Here is an 18329-nt window from a genome sequence, read left to right as displayed (position 1 = left end):
TTTTTTTTTTTTTTTTTTTAGCCAGGGAGCCTCAATGAACCTAAACCAAGACTGCAGTATCCCAGCTTTGGCAATTTGATTTTTAGAAATGCCATCTGCTCCATGAGCTGAGGGACCAGTTGTGAGCACTACTGAGGAGACAAAATATTTCCTGTAATGGAAAAGACCCGCTCAGTCTGTACTGTGGTTGGGGGCAAGACAGCAGCTCCTAGGGGAACGTCGGACAGAGCAGGTCACTAAGGGATCAATGGTAGGGTGCAATGGTGGTTTGCAAAGGTAAGCCCCAAACATGTCCTGCTCTGAGTTGCATTTTCTGGGGACCAAGCTGTCCAGTGCCTCAACCCAAAAAGCAGCTGCTCGGGAGGACTAGTTGCTAGCGCAAGATGAGAGAGTATCGGACTGACACTCCTCAGCCTCCTCTTCTTCCTTCTCTTCCTCTCCCCCCATAGCGGTGTTACCATTTCTCTGTCCCTGTCATGCACCATCTCAATCAATTTATCACTCCATGTAGTCAGGGCATTGCAAGGAACAGCCATTCAGCCCTTGATCCAAGAATCACACATGGAGGCCAGCATCAATTTAGGGCAAGTGTTATTCAGCTCTTACCTGCGCCTCACAAGATGATCCTTCAGCCTCCTTAGCACTACGACAACATCTGGTAGAGGGCCACCAGGCAATAGTTCCTGATAGGAAAGGAAACCCTCTATTTTGTAGTAGAGATGCGTGAACAGGGTATGACCTGAGCTATGCAGGTTATATATATACTTATAGATATTATAGATTATAGATATACTTATCAGGATTGATAGGAAGATATACAGACATTTATCAATAATCAATATGTCTCTTCCCATCTGTAGGATCCTTTGGGCAGACTGTGATGACTCAGACTCCGGATTCTAGCTCTGTGTCCCCGCGGCAGGCAGTTGCCATCTCATGTACATCCAGTACTGATGTAAGAGGTTGGGTACACTGGTACTGGTAAAAACCCCAACAACCTCCAAAACATCTTATATATGCTGCAGACACTCGTCCATCTAGGATCCCAGACAAATTCAGTGGTTCAGGATCTGGAACTGAATACAAACTAACCATCACTGGAGTAAACGAAGAAGATGAAGGAAGGTATTACTGTCAGCAGGCTCGGAGCTCTTACACAGTGAGAATGATCATGAGTATTGTAATAATACATAATGTAGAAAAGTTTTTCTATATCTCACAGCAGACAATTAGATAATTGATACATTATTTGGGACTGTAACCTGTTGCTGTAGGTAATGCACTTTCTACACTTTATTACAAAGGTCAAGAGTGGATAAATCTAAATTACACTGCTGGGTGCTTGGTGGGCTCTTGTCATAATGTGCAAGTATACTTTTCAATAGACATGTGTGATTAGTTTCGTTACGAATCGAAATTCGTACAAATTTTCCTGAAATTCCGAATTTCGGAGCATCCGAAATCCGAATGGCAGTTTCCGAATTATATCCGAAATACGAAATTCCGTTAACGAATTTCGGATCCGAATTTCTTTGAAACAGGAACTAATATTACCCCTGTAAATGAGGTTGAACAGCATGACAAGATTTTTTTTTAATCCGAGATACGGATCCGCTGCTGCTGATGCATTACAATACACAGTTACACACACAGGCAGGAAATACGAAATTCTGTTGACGTATTTTCGTTCCGTTACGAACATTCGTTATATTGAAGGTAAAAAGCAAAGTATATTTATATTGGAGTTGATGGTAGTTTTTTTTTTTAAAGTTCGAAATACGGAATTCGGAATCCGGAATCCGTTAACGGAATTCGTATCTCGTTTTGGTTGACCAATCAGAGGTTCTCTTCTGCTGCTGAGAGTAGCATTACAAATACAGGTAGGAAATACGAAATTCCGTTGACGTATTTTCGTTCCATTACGAACATTCGTTATATTGAAGGTAAAAAGCAAAGTACATTTATATTGGAGTTGATGGTAGTTTTTTTTTTATCCGAAATACGGAATACGGAATCCGTTAACGGAATTCGTATTTTGGATAAAAAAACAACTACCACTCCAATATTAACAAAGGTATTTTGCTTTTTAACTTCATCATAACGAATGTTCGTAAAGTTACGAAAATATAACCGCCACTAACGAAAATTCGTATTTCGTACGAATCCGAATTGAGTTCAGTTACGAATTACGAAATACGAAATTCTGGATATTCCGAAACGAAACAGAACGAATTTTTTGACGGCGCACAAGTCTACTTTTCAACTGTGCCCTTCTCCATTACTGTGTGAGCTCTTTCTGTTGCAAACACAATGTCCTCTTCCGCTACTTCCAGGTTCTCTTTTTTTGCCAATAATGATGTACCTCATGGGCACAGAGTTACATGTTCCCAGATGACAGAGCTGGGAAGGCACTCCTTGTTCTGCCACATTTCTCAGTAAACATGCTAAATGAGAATCCTGAGGAAGTGCCATTTTGGCCCTATAGACTTCAATGGAATTGCATCATGTACATGCATTCTAGCAGATTTTAGACTTTTTTTGGCATAACAGCTGGGCTCTTCCCCTAGCAAATTCTACTCAACAGACTGCAGACTTCCCCTAGCAAATTCTACTCAACAGAAATGGAGAGAGAAGGCCACACAATGCTGGATGTTGAAGCCTTCATTCACCTGGTCAGAGTGAGGCAATTGCTGTATGATCCCACCCTCCACCAATACAAAAATCACTTCAAGCATCTGATGGCATGTGAGGAAACTGCATGTGACGTGTTTGAGGGTTGGGATGTTCTACCCTCTTTATACAAAACCACATCATGTAAGCTCATGTTATTAGTATATAATATTTATTTTATATGCTACCATATCCCTATAAAATGACACTTCATACCGCATATTACATCAAATTGTGGACATTAGCTTTCATTTTTTCAGTATTTATTTTTATGTATTTAAAACATTCTCAGGTTGACCTACATTTTTCCAATCTGCACACATTATCTTCTGATGTAATAACTTCATATATTATCATTTGTAATAGGAATACCTTTCAATGCTTTGCTAGTGTAGTGCACCCCCTAAGGAGCCGCAGAGAATAGATGGGTCCTCTGTCGCACCTCCGTGATAGACCTCTTATAATGGAACCACAGCACACCAGCGCACCATGTGAGGTTTTATAAGAGCTTTACTAAACAAATAGTATACTGGCTCAATAAATGTATAAAACAAAGGAACAATAATAAACAACAGCATATGATAAAATCACTTTAGGGACATAAATCTGCCGCAGCTATCTAATACAACATAAAGCGATGCTATACTGACTAATGCAGTTTTATTAGCTGACGGCAGGCTGTGATTGTTAAACACTAGTCCCAATAGACCGGGGTCTCTAACCAACTGGCCAGTGGTATTTTCTTTGGCTAGCCAATGATGGGGCCCAAAGTGCAATTGGTGAAGTAGTCTGACATACAGTGGCCTGCGGCCTCTCACCCGTTCTGGCGTTGAAGCGATTACTCTGATTTGGTCAGCGAGGAAACAGGCATCCCCGCCTTCTCCAGCCAATGTTCCTGGATCTGCACAGCATCTCAGACTTCATGTTCAGAAGGTGTCGACCTTAGATGTCCGTGATACAGTCTTCCTGAGATGATATCAGCAGTCTCTGGATTCTGGCATCAGCTGTAATGTCGGCTTTGGCGTCCGTTCGTTCACACACCAAATCGGGTGGCACCCTCACTCACAGTCCGGAGCAATCATTCTCCAGCTAGGGAGTATGTAGTGTCCTCTCCTGCCAGGCAGTATTCACACGGCAGGAATACAGAAGATAACACTACTGCAGTTCTCTCAGTGACACAGTCAGCAGACCTCTCTGTAATGTCTGCTGGCTCTCCCATTCTGGAATGTCTGGGATGCTCTGTTGGTGTGAACACAGAGTTCACTTCTCTCCCTGCCCCAGAGCATCATGGGTAACTCAGTTCAATATAGTCTTTTCCCAGCTGTGTACTTCAGGTCCCACAAGTTCCTACTGCAGGGACACAAGCTGTTTTAATATCTGTTGTTGTAGATTTAGAGATGAACGTTGATCAACAACATGAATGTGTCATATTTTAGGAGCCACAACATGGAAAGGGCACAATGGACAATAATTTTAGGCAACAGCAGTGGTGCCAACATCTGGGTTTGGCTTGCCTTATTCATGATGAAGGATGCAAACCAAACCTGGATGTTGGCACCACTGCTGTTGCCCCAAGTTATTGTCCATTGGGCCCTTTCTATGTTGTGGCTCCTAAAATATGACACATTCATGTTGATGAACAAGGATGTGCAGGGCACAAGCTGTTTTAATAACTGTTGTTGAGGAACCTGGCATTGGAGCAGCAGAGAGAGTAAATCCGGCCCTGCACGCAGCATTTGTGGAAATCATAGTCTGAGCTGCTACCATAGGATCCTATGACAATAAAACTAAAACAATAGTTTAGCTTGGTCACTGTTAATAAAACAATCAAAACAACACAAATAAAAAAAAAGTATAATCATAGTACTTGTAGGAACTAGCTACTGGCTTGAAAATATATGTGTTTTCCATCAACTGATATCACACAGTTAGGGAAATTGCAGTTCTCCTAGACCAGATATGCTATCTTGGATTATTCCTCCTTAGTTGGTTTCTTCATGACCACATCCTTCAACACACCCCATATGACTGTGTAGATGCCCCAGATAATAAAGCTTGCTGTTGATTTCCCCACCAGTGCAGACTGGCGTCCCTACCATCTACCAAGGAATGACCCATCCCGGCCTCCCTACCATCTACATTGGAAACCCCCTGCATCACAGGGCCAATATACCCAATACCATCAACACCACCAGCATCATGCCATTCACCCACAGCCATTACCAATCAACTGCTCATTCCCTTTATCCCTCACCCAGCACCCCATCATGCTTTAACTTGACAATGGTGGAGAAGGACCCCTTCCAGAGTACTCGTACCAACACCTATGCATGTGTATAGTTTGCTTAAACATGCCTTGCATTTGCCAGCATTGTGGGCCTTCTTTGCCTGTATATAATACCAATGTTTTTCTGTATTATTGTGGAAGTTTTGTTGGGCCCAGCGTTGAAGGCTTGCTTCTACATGCTGATAATATTTTGTTTTAACAATTCATAAAAAAAAATGTTTTTCTAATGTAGTGTTGTACATTTGTATACTTAAACACTGTTGGCATAACTGAATGCATTTCTGTCTATTATTGATAAAAAAAAGTCCACAAAAAAAAAAAAGAAAGAACAAAATGTTCCAGTACATGTTACCATATTCATGTGTATATGTGTCTGTAGATTGTTTGGCAATACTGGGATTATAGAAGACCATGCTTTAGGGTGCTAAAATGCAGCACATCCAGATATTTCATACATACACCCTTTTAACGGGTAGAACACTATTCCTGAAGAACATATTCTGCCACTCCAACTGGCTGGAGAGTAAACCCAACAATACGTCACAACACATAAAAACCCAAGAATATGTCAAAACTGTGCATGACAAATAAAAAAAGATGGCCCTGTGGTCAATTACTGCAAGAGACAATGTCACCTTACACATGTAGCATTATATGACACAGTATACTTGGTTTCCAAATGAGATGCTAAATTTGCTCTCATCAGAAAAGAGGACTTTGGACCACTGAGTAACATAGTTACATAGATACAGTATTTGAGGTTGAATAAAGACATTAGTCCATCAAGTCCAACCTATAAGATCTCTTTCTTAGGAGTACTTGTACCCCTGTATATTATGGTGCCTTAGGAAATCGTCTAAAAGTTTCTTGAACAATTCCACACTCTTAGCTGAAATCAATGCCTGTGGCAGTGAGTTCCAGACCCTACCCGCTCTAACTGTAAAGAACCCCCTTCGCCCCTTGTGCTGGAATTTTTTTCCACCAATTTTAGATGGTGGCCTCTAGTTTTTGTAATGGAGTTAATTTTAAACAGTTTATCACTAATGTTGCTGTCACCATTGAACATCTTGTACATGGAAATCCTATCCCCCCTTAATTTTAACATGTTTAAATTTGCATGTAATGAGTCTATCTCATATATTAGTTTCACCTTTTAAGTTGCATCAGTGAAATAAATGAACTTTTGCACGATATTCTAATTATTCGAGTTTCGCCTGTGTGTGTATATATATATATATGCAATTAGTAAATAAACGGTATCACTTATATTTAAACTTTCCCAGACCTTTCTAATAATGACCCCGTATAACACAATACTGCAATATGTTAGAAGATGCCGCCATCTACTGGTGGACTTTGGTATTGAGTGCTTCACCCACTAATTTCTCTGTATCTATGTTTAATGTTGTATTTCAAAGTCTTCTTTCACCTTAACTACTTGAGCACCAGCCTGTATATAACCCTTCATTATCAGGACTTTTTTTTTCGTTTTCAGGGAGGTGATAGTTTGACTAAGAAATATTCTGTCATACAAAATTGTATCTGCAGCCATTTGTAGAATGACCCCTATAGACATCTTTCCAGAAATGGACATCCACCTCTCTGCAGTTTTTCTTTACAATACAGCTTCACATATATACATTGGTATGTGTTGGCAGCACATCATGCACGTGTTAGCATATTGCAGTGATGCTACATTGCACTAAAGGAATACACCTTCAACTAGAGTGACTACCTGGCCAGTATTTTACTGACTTGGCTGGTAGAAAATGGTACTTGTTGCCAAGATTATTAATAATAAATTAGTCATGATGCCCGGTATTCCACAGAAAAGGCGACCTTACCTCCAGATAAACTTGTTTATTGTGTTGGCTCAGGAAAAATATTCCAAGTGTATTTTTGGTTAGTCTTAGTACAGTGTCAGTAATCATTTGATGTTATATGTTCATGGTGGCAGACATATTTACTCCTATACAGGCTTTGTTGTGCTCCACCATGGTTGTGCTTTACTGCCTCTTATGTCACACTTTAACAGAAACATGGCTGCCTCAATGTACATACTGTATATAATGACAAATTAGACAAAGGCACAAGTTTATTTTTAAATATTAAACACATTTTGATTATTTACATACATTGTACTAAACTGAAGTAACTATACAGTTCTTTTATTGTCAATATATTTTTCATAGTTGCATAGTATTTGAGGTTGAAAAAAGACACAGGTCCTTCCAGTTCAACCTTTATGTGTAAGTGTGTGTGTGTGTGTGTGTGTGTGTGGTTGTGCATGCATGTATATAAGAGTCCCTGTGTGGCCTAGGATTTAAGTGTACCTGTACCTCTGTATGTTATGGTCTCTTATGATGGTATCTAATTGATTTTTGAATGAATCAATATTCCTTGCAGATACCACATTTTTTACATATATTTATGTTTTTATTCGCACAATAACAGGTCAAAAAAACCTTCCATTATCCTCACAGGCATTTAAAACTTAATACACCTTACAAAACCACCTTAAAATTTTGCTAAACCGAAAAAATAAAAAAAAATATATTTTGCAGTTCACCAGTCCTTAGATGTGGAGGACGCACTCATTTTCTTTTTTTCGAGGTTAAAAAAGTACTGAAAATACCTGTTGATCTCACTAGAAATCTTGTGTCCTTGAAACTTCCTATGCACTTAACTAAAGGCTCAAACAACAATACAAGCTTTCCCCTATATGTTCTGAGGATTACAGAACACCTCCCCTTTTTAATAGAGATGGGGGGGGGGCATTTGTAGTCCTAATCAAGTGCAAAGACGACAGGGGGCTCAATGTCACAATGGGGTAAATAGAAAGGCTAGTAAATGGCGATGAGGTTTGTGAGCAATAATCCCAAAAGATGTCACCAGCACTCCAAAAGTAGAATCAAAAACTTTTAATGACAACGGTCATTCAAATTACAAGTACTTTCGGGGCCACGTAGGGTCCCCGTCATCAGGCTCAGAATAACACACTGTGCAACCCAAACCTAAATATATACACACAAGTGACCTTTAAAACACATTCAGTACCGCCCCCAGTTGCATAACAGGTACATGTTTCCCGCCGTGTCAGATTTGAAAAAAAGGTAAACAAATGGTCAGAACCGTGGAGAACCGGCGTGTTCTGCACCGCTGTCACTGCTGTCAGCTAAGTGCTCGGTTGTCATGGTTACCAGACGCTGAGCGGGACGTTTCGCCACGCCCCCCGTGCCTCCAGCGCAGACGCTGTGTGGAGCGCACGGAAGTCCTTTGTTGCGGCTCAAGACGTTTGGGTAATACCGCCCCTTCTTGTTCACCCGCGCATGCGCATGATGAACTGGAGGGCCGAGGCTATGCAGCGGATACAGTCTCCAGCGAAATGCAGTAATCCAACGCCATTGGTCAACCTGGTCATGTGGTATATTAAATACCACAGCAGCCCTTTGTTGGTGGTGGGTGGAAGTGTGGAGAAATGCTGTTTTAATTTTAACGTGCGTTCGAATTTGAACATTTCAGTTTCAAATTTGAAAGGGTTGAAACGACCTGTGGGGCAGTATGATAGCCCTTTGGTCAATAGATTGCACTCACCCTCTGATATCAAACGAGACGACTTTTGTGGTGGACGACCTCTGTTGTACTGTGATCTTGTTCCCACTCCTAGTTCTCTTGCCTCCCCTCCGGGATCGTCTGCGTCTGTTGCCCTTGGTAAAGGGAAGTATTGATTTTTCTGTGTGTTGGATGGTTTGTCTGGTTGACCAGAGTCGCTCCCAGTAGATGGATTCTCTGTTGGTCATTCACTACTTGAAGATGCTCTTGCTTGGCGTTTCTGATATGCTGTTGGTTTCCTCTGAAAGCCTCTAGGGCGTCTGGATGGATTACCAGTTAGCCACAGGTAGACACGACCGTCCTGATAATCCTGGTTTACCAAACGCAACTTATCGCGTTTTAGTTGACGTTGATGATCAGTATAAGAGGCGACTTCTTTCTCGATTTTTAATAGATCCGCTGTACAGGCTTCTCTGTTGGGGTGTTTTTCCAATAGGGAAGATTCAAGTATTGTAGTTTCCCTATGTATCTGGCACAGTTGTACTTTGACCTCCTCAATGACTAGGAGCATAAAATTCAGTGAATTTTGTGTAGCAATCTCGCACCATTTCTCACAAAAGTCCCTTTTGTTTCTCCCAATGGTTGGTTGATTTGTGATCCTAAAGCCTCTGGGAATCTTGCGAGCTCTATAATAATCAGAAAGAGTCTGGCCATGTAGTTCCAAGTCACTTTTTAACTTTCCTTTTTCTTCAAACGTTTCAGCTCTCTGGATAGATCAATCACAGTGTCAGCTCCAAATGATTTAATGCTGTCAACAGACTTTCCCCTAGACTTGTGCGCCATCAAAAAAATTGTTCCGTTTTGTTCCTGAATATCCGTTATTTCGTATTTTGTAATTCGTGTCCGAAACTCAATTCGGATTCATACGAAATACGAATTTTCGTTAGTTTCGGCACATTTTCGTAACTGTACGAACATTCGTTATGATGAAGTTAAAAAGCAAAAATACCTTTGTTAATATTGGAGTCGATGTGGTAGTTTTTATCCGAAATACGAATTCCGTTAACGGATTCCGGATCCGAATTTCGGATAAAAAAAAACCGACCATCAACTCCAATATAAATGTGCTTTGCTTTTTAACTTCAATATAACGAATGTTTGTAACGGAACGAAAATACGTCAACGGAATTTTGTATTTCCTGCCTGTGTATTGTAATGCAACCCTCAGCAGCAGCGGATCCGTATATCGGATTAAAAAAAAAATCTTGTCATGTTGTTCAACCTCATTTACAGGGGTAATATTAGTTCCTGTTTCAAAGAAATTCGGATCCGAAATTCGTTAACGGAATTTCGTATTTCGGATATAATTCGGAAACTGCAATTCGGATTTCGGATGCTTCCGAATTTACGAATATCAGGAAAATTCGTACGAATTTCGATTCGTAACGAAACGAATCACACGTCTACTTTCCCCCTCTTTCCTGGTCTTCAGTCCACCCCTGCTGCATTAATATAGACTTCCCACCACATCGGATACGATCAGACAGATAAACTTGGACTTTGAATTGTTTTAACCTTTTTTCAGTCCTTACTTTCCACCAAAGCACCGCAGAATGGTTATACTCTATTTGATATTTCAAGTATCTATTTGACCATTGCAACAATTCACTATTGCAACTATGGGTGGCCAAGGTTTATTTAGAAATACGGAAGGTAGAGCTCATTTTCTGTAAACATCTGCATCATTTTTCACTTCTGCTATATAGCTTGCCATTATGTAACTCTGTGGATCGTGTTTAATATACCACATGACCAGGTGGACCAATGGCTTTGGATTACTGCATTTTGCTGGAGACTGTATCCGCTGCATTGCCTCGGCCCTCCAGTTCATCATGCGCATGCGCGGGTGAACAAGAAGGGGCGGTATTACCCAAACGTCTTGAGCCGCAACAAAGGACTTCATGCGCTCCACACAGCGTCTGCGCTGGAGGCGCAGACGCTGTGACCATGACAACCGAGCACTTAGCTGACGGAAGTGACAGCGGTGCAGAACACGCCGGTTCTCCACAGGCTACCGGTATGTTAGCTGACCATTTGTTTACCTTTTTTCAAATCTGACACGGCGGGAAACATGTACCTGTTATGCAACTGGGGGCGGTACTGAATGTGTTTTAAAGGTCACTTGTGTGTATATATGTAGGTTTGGGTTGCACAGTGTGTTATTCTGAGCCTGATGATGGGGACCCTACGTGGCCCCGAAAAGTACTTGTAATTTGAATGACCGTTGTCATTAAAAGTTTTTGGTTCTTCTTTTGGAGTGCTGGTGACATCTTTTGGAATTATTACTTGGTTACACGGTGCCTCTGTGGTCGCTACAAGCACCCGATTACAGACATCATCTCCTAGGAGATCCGGTAAGGAGTGCAGGAAGACACACTTTTTTGGGAGGTTTGTGAGCAAGGCGTGCAATTCTAAAAAGGATACAATATGAGAAAGTTGGGTGTACAATTATTTTTTGTATGTGGGGGGATTTTTATAGACTTTGTGGCCAAGGTCTGCATATACCTCCACATTAGAAGGTTTGCTGTCACATGTGTGGTTAAGCCACCTTTATCAAGCTACGGTCATTAAGGGCCTATTCACACCATGCATTGCATTACACACATGCATCGAGACACTCCTATTGTGCATTTAGATGTGCTGTGTTAGGTCAGACCATTCATCCTGATTTACAATTTGTTTTCTGCAGAGCAGCACAGTTAACAATTGGTGCATCGTGGTTTGTTATAGTGTAGGTGCATTCTACTGTAATGCATACATATATTTTGGGGTGCCATTCATTGTACATGTCACTGCAAAGCACATTTACCTTTGTATGAATGTATATTGTTCAGGGGCATCTCCACGTGGCTAATGTTTTTGATATTCTTTAATTTATATTCATAATTTGTGCCAAACTCCTTGAATGGTTCACTGCACTCAACTGAATCTATATTTATATGACAGGTGACAGCAGACCACAGACTTTCCATCTCCCCGGTATTTGCATACACAGTGTGTTGGGTGTAACATCTCCCCTGTCACTCTCTCTATATATCTCATTGTACAGGAGAGGTCTTCTACTTTGTATCTGACACTCCACAAACATCAAGATGATTTCTCACAGTTATCTGCTGGCTGTCATCTTCATTTCTATTCAGGGTGAGAGATGAGGCTCCTTCTATCATCCTCTGCACATACATCTATACATTGTACAATAAATACACACATCACGACTGATAGGAATATATACAGACATTTATCAATAAACAATATGTCTCTTCTCATCCTCAGGATCCTGTGGACAGATTGTGATGACTCAGACTCCGGATTCTATCTCTTTGGCCACCGGGACAGACAGTCACCATCACATGTACATCTAGTTCTAGTATAACTAGTTATGGTGCTAACTGGTTAGCCTGGTACCAGCAGAAGCCCCACCAACCTCCAAAGCTTCTTATCTATGAGGCCAGCAATCGACAATCTGGGATCCCGGACAGGTTCAGTGGTTCAGGGTCTGGAACTCAATACAAGTTAACAATTACTGGAGTGACTGAAGATGATGAAGGAAGATATTACTGTCAGCAGTATGAAGAGCTCCCTCTCACACAGTGATATAGAGCTGTACAAAAACCTCCTTCCTCTTTTCTAAAATAATATGATGATAAGACCCACAACCCTAATGATAATAAATCTGAGGTTGTATGGATAAAGGTTGGAATGATCATGAGAATTGTAATATATATGGTGTAGAAAGGTGTTTCTATATCTCATAGCAGACAATTAGATGATTGATACATTATTTGGGACTGTAACATGTTGCTGTAGGTAATGCACTTACTGCACTTTATTACAAAGGCCCAGAGTGGATAAATCAAAATGACACTGCTGGGTGGTTGGTGGGCTCTTGTCATAATGTACAAGTGTGTACAGTATACTTGCACATTATATCTTTTGTAGACAAATTTGGAAAAACTCCTCCATATGTTTGTTATGTGTTCCAATCCACACACCAAACTTAAAAATAATTTAAAACATCTTACATTTTAGATGTCTTCACGTAGGAGGGCTTTGCAAGTTTCTCAATTTCAAAGTGACAGGAACCTCTTTCTGTCCCCAGAAAGACCAGGAACAGACTGAGCTTCCTCTCATCATACAATGCTTCTAGTCGCAGGGCCTACAAATTTAGTATCACCATCTTTTTATTCTACCGGGCCTGCGCTTTCAGAAAATATATGGTTTTGGGGGTCTTTTACAAACGCTAGCAACGCAGCAGTTGAAAATCAAATCAATAGGAAAAAATTGCAGAAAATTCAAAAATGGCTTGGCCAGCTGATTTGAAAAATGTTCCGGAGGGCTTGGCAGCGAAAGGGTTAATCCATTGCTAGGACATACAGTGTACAAATCTAGTTTATAACTGATAACAAGATCTTCCAGCACAGTACAGACAGGGTTAATTATCTTAATTTTAACCTGACAATCCCCCTGCATCCCAGAGTAAAACTAGTAAAACAGAGAACAACATTCCTTTCAGAACAGAACATGTATTGTGCAAACAGCAATTAAAAATATCAGCTATACTATGTAAATGTGAATATGTAACAAATATAAAATAGGTGTCATCTCAATCTAGCTGCAAAAGTGGATATAACGACTGGACAGGACCATGCCTTTGGAGAGGTTAAAGCAGGTACTCCTCATTTTTAAATTGTTATTTCTTAATTCATTTTAGTTGAATGAACTCTGAGTGCAAAAGCAAGCAGAGTGCAATGCACATTTGTAAAGCAGACGGCTGTGCTTTATTAAGGTGTGGCAATTGTTTTTTTTTTAATTTCAAGTTGTGGTATGGATGTGGTTAGGTCACAGCCCTGATTTATAAATTGATCCCTTAGCCAAAACTTATATTATATATATTCAATGAATAAATAAAAAGTATCAGCAGTGGGGAAGCTAGACAATCTGTCACCCGGGGCAAAGGCTCAGAGTTGCTCCCCCAAGGGAGAAGTTCTCCATCCACACACCCTGTGGTAACCCTTCTTAAAGCAACACCAGGGGCACATGTTCCCCCCGAGCCCCAGCTAGCTTCGGCCCTGGGTATCACTTATATTATCATGCTCTGTATCAATGTTTAATGTTGTAATTCTTAAGTCTTTCACTTGAACTACTTGAGTACCAGCCTGTATATACCCCTTCATTACCAGGCCATTCTAAAGTTTTCTGCTACTAAGATTTTTATTTTTTAATACAGAAGGGGCAGTGTGTCAGGGTTCCAGCCAGACTTTACTGGTTTGCAGCAATCGGGCTTGGCTGCCATTTGACTCACCTCTGTTTCCTTCTGTGCCTGAGCATACTCTGGAACGTTGCTCACTACTCCCAGACTCCCTCTTATGGCCAGACAGGAGAGCATCATCTAGGAGAGTCGGATGAGAGTTTCCTGTCTGAGTGATGATGCCACCCCACTCACTATATATAAACCACTCAGTTCAGTCTGACTTTGCCCTTGTGTGGTAGTGCATTCCTGCTGCTCTGAGTATTCTGATTCTATGTATGACCCGATCCTGGCTGATGTTCTCATCTGGTTCCTGCTCCTGGCTTGTTCCTGACAACGGTGATTTCCTGGCTCCTGCTCCTGACTTGTTCCTGACGACGCTGATCTCTGTGTTCCTGACCTGGCTTTAACAACTACACATTCCGACTCCTGACTTTGGCTTGTCCGGTTTATGATTCTGCTTGCTCCTGTGGACACTGTTCTTAATAAATGTTTTAACTAGCACCTTTTGCTTGTCTGGCTTTCATTGTGCTCTGACACAGTGAAAGGGTTAAAAAGGTCTGAGTCACTGAGAATAAATCAATGAATCAGCAGTTGTTGTAGATCAGCTGTATTGATTCTCCCATTCACAAACTACTAAGAGTCATCTCCTTCCTCTGTAGTAAGAGGAAGGGGCGTGATCCTCAGTGTAAACAGTAACAGGTGACCTCTGTGATTAGTCACCACACCAGTCACATATCACTGAGCCGCTCGGATTGGCTCTGTGCAGTGTCTCTGTGTACTCAGCTGTATGAGGCTGGCTCAGTGCAGATAGACTAAAGGGGACAGCGGACGCCCTGTGGCCATTTGCAGAAACATGCCTATAGACGTCCTTCCAGAAATGCACATCCACCACCCCACCATTTTTCTACAATAAAGCTGTAGGGAGGTGGTTAAACTATTACTTAAGGCCCAATGTTGTTTACCTTACCATATTCTCTGCATTAAGGTAAAAAACTCCCAGTACCTTACTGTGTTCCCTGCGCCCCCCCCCCCCCCTCGCTTGTCACCGCCGCCGGTCCCTGAAACGATCCTCCATCTGAACTCCCTGGTTGTTGCCATAGGCTCCTTCTGCCGTCAATCATCCTGCGGGGCAGAGAGGAGGGGCATGTGTGTCTATGGATGCACACAGCCACTTGCGAGCATGCACAGGTGCCTTGATAGCAGCTGCTTAGCTGATGGCGGCACCCATGCAGGGGCGAGGGGAGACCCACTGCGGGGACTCACTAGAGAACAAGGAATAGAACATTTTTAATTTAAAACAACAAATGAGTTTTAAAGGTATGGGCCTCTTCTTCACATCTATACATTGGTATGTTTTAGAAGCAAACCATGCAAGTGTTAGAACATTGCAATGACACTCCAGCTAGGGTTGTGAACTGGACAGTATTTTGCTAGCCTGCCTGGTTGAAATGGAACCTGTTACCAAGACTATCAATAAGAAAGAGGTCATGAGGCCCTGTATTCTTTCATAGAATAGATAGCAACCTTACCTCCAGGGCACTTCAATGTACATTAGTGCAACCCTGTACATTGTGATTAGGGATGAGCCGAACACCCCCGTGTTCGGTTCTAATTCGAACTTTCGAACATGGAAAAAGTTCTAATTCGAACTTAGAACTCAATGCAAGTCTATGGGGGTAGAACTCAGAAAATGAAATGTCCCCATTTTGAAGCCTTATATGCAATTTATTGGCCATAAAAAGTGTATGGGGATCCGGGTACTGCCCTGGGGGACATGTATCAATGAAAAAAACACTTTTTTAAAATACAATTTTTAAAGGAGTAGTGATTTAACATCACTTAAAATGAAACATTAAAAATGAAAAATTCCTTTAAATATGGTGCCTGGGGGGTCCCCTTTCACTGACCGTAAAGTGGCGCATCTGTATATATAGGACCTGCTGAAGCAAAAATGACATTTATATACATTTTATTGATATTTATATAGAACTCTAATATATACAGAAGTCTAATATATACAGAAGTCTGATATAGATATACAGTACTAACGTGACTTTGCCCAATCATGGCTCTATATTTGTACTGAGCCCTGATTGGCACAGTCTTGCACCTGACCTGCGGTCAGATGCAAGACTGTAGCCAATTACCGTTTTGGACGGCGCAGTGCATTGTGGGATGTTCCGCGGTCGAACAGACCGCGGGCATCCCATAATGTTCGGCGTTCAGCGAACGCTAGAACAGGCTATGTTCGACTTGAACATGCAGCCCATCCCTAATTGTGACGTGTTGTGTCTAGGCCCGGATTTTCCACAAGGCCACCGAGGTCCGGCCTTAGGGCGGCAGGGCGCAGAGGGGTGGCAGCGATGTCCTTGTGGGGAAGTTCCGGCCGTCGGGCGGTAAGTTGCCCTCTCTACATTTAGTCCTGCTTTGTACAAGCAGGACTAAATGTAGAGTGAGGAAGCCGATTGTTGGTTTACATGTGAACTCGGTGATGTCGCCGAGATGACATGTAAAAAGTCTGCAGCCAGCCGGTCCGTCCTCCCCTGCACTTACCTCTCTCCTCTGGTTCCATCCTCCGTCCTCCGGCGCTGAGTCTCTCCTCACTGCAGTGATCAGAGCGGCAGTGCTAGAAGTAACCCTGCCGCTCTGAGTAGACTGCAGACAGTGAGAGGCATTGCAGCCATCAGAAATTTTGGGGCCCCTTACACAGCTTTAGGCCTTGCGCCCCCCCACCATTGCCGCATGATCACGGGTCGCCCACTCCGCTCACACACAATGCCCCGTGCATGTGTTTATTCAAATGCAGATGGTGCGGGCAGGGGCTTGGTTTAAATGTTTATTATTGTTTTACTTTGTTTTTACTTTATTTTTTTACTTATCTCCTTTTTATTTTTTACATTTTGATGTATTTACATTTTTATTTGTTATTTATTTTTTGACTTTTTTTTCACTTGACTTCACTGATATTACACAGGAGCCCCTGTGTGATAGCATTTGGAGGTGACAGGTTCTCTTTATTGACCCCGTCACCTCCAACACAGGAGTTCTAGCACAGCACTGTGCTCGTTCTCCTGTGACAGGAGTCTGTGAGTACAGCATTCGTGTGTCACTGCTCACACGGAGCAGAGCAGAAAACGGACGTTCTCTACTCTGCTCCCCGCTCTCCATTCTGATCTAGTTTGCCGTAATCCCGGGTCCTCCAGAAAAGCGGGTGACCCCAAAGAGCACGGCAGAAAGGGATCCAGCAGGCAGGGAGTGATATTAGAGGGAGCGGCTGGGGACACGGCCACTGGAGAGAGAGAGGGGAGGGGGAGGAGAGGGAGAATCAGGCTGGCTACAAGTGATTTTGGATGGCTGTACTGCCGCTGAAGATCACCTGTACAAAATGGCTCCCACTTTACATTTAGCCTTGCTGCCTGCCAGAAGCCGGGTTAAGGGCCGATTCACAACACAAAGGCTGTGTTCCAGGGCATTCAACCTCTGGAACGCAAGCTGGCTGGCTCCCTGCATTCAGGGGTGGGAGGGGGCATGGCGGTGCATTGAATGGCACTGCAGCCACGCCCCTTGCCCGCAGTACAATCGCCCGCACCCGGAACGCAGGCACATTAGTGCTTGCGTTCCGGTCCAGTGCGATCTGCAAAAAATAGTGCTTGCAGTATTTTTGCAGATCGCACTGGACCGGAACGCACTGCTGGCTCCCACCCCTGAATGCAGGGAGCCGGCCAGCTTGCATTCCAGTGGCCGAACACTCTGGAATGCAGCCTTTGTGATGTGAACTGGCCCTCAATGTAGAAAAAAAAAACTACTCGCCCGGCGCCCAGGACTGCCTGTCCCGAGCGACAGGAATTCCACACCCCTGCATTACATTGTAATATTCCCTATTATAATCCATTTCGCTAATGTAAATACATTTCAGCACACAGGTTCTGGGCCTCTCACTCTCCTACCTCCCCCTCTTCTCAGTGCTTTCTATTTATGTTCTTAAGCTGCCCATACACCTGACGATTATCGTACGATAATCGAGGGTGATCCTGCGATCGTACGATAATGGTAAGGTGTATGGGCAGCATACGACCGCATTTACTGTACGTTCGCACGATTTTCGTATAACGAGCACGCTAGATAACCCGCCGAAAATCGTATGCCGCACGACCCGAGGTACGCAAGCGCACACTGCCCGCTCACCCTTGCAATCATCTGCAAGCCCTCCCCTCCGCGGGGAGGACTTGCGATGATCGCAAGTACGATCTGCCTGTCCGTGATGGGCAGGTTGAACAAAATGTTAATCACCTTACAACCATCGCAGTAGGAAAATTTAAAAACAAGCAGCGATGCTTGTTAACATACAAGCAATCCGCTGGCTATAGAGCTGGCGGATCGTTTGTATGGGGTCCGATCATGTGTGTCCCCTCCCTCCCACTGTCCCCGGTGCGAGCCTGAGACCAGCATAGTGGCTCTGTGACAAGGAATCAGAGTTAGATCTGCCTCCGGTCCCCTCTCCGCTGTCAG

This window comes from Nanorana parkeri, unplaced genomic scaffold (assembly GCF_000935625.1).
Source record: "Nanorana parkeri isolate BGI_ZX_2015 unplaced genomic scaffold, ASM93562v1 scaffold2208, whole genome shotgun sequence".
Taxonomy (NCBI): Eukaryota; Metazoa; Chordata; class Amphibia; order Anura; family Dicroglossidae; genus Nanorana; species Nanorana parkeri.
Note: the sequence above shows the minus strand (reverse complement) of the source record.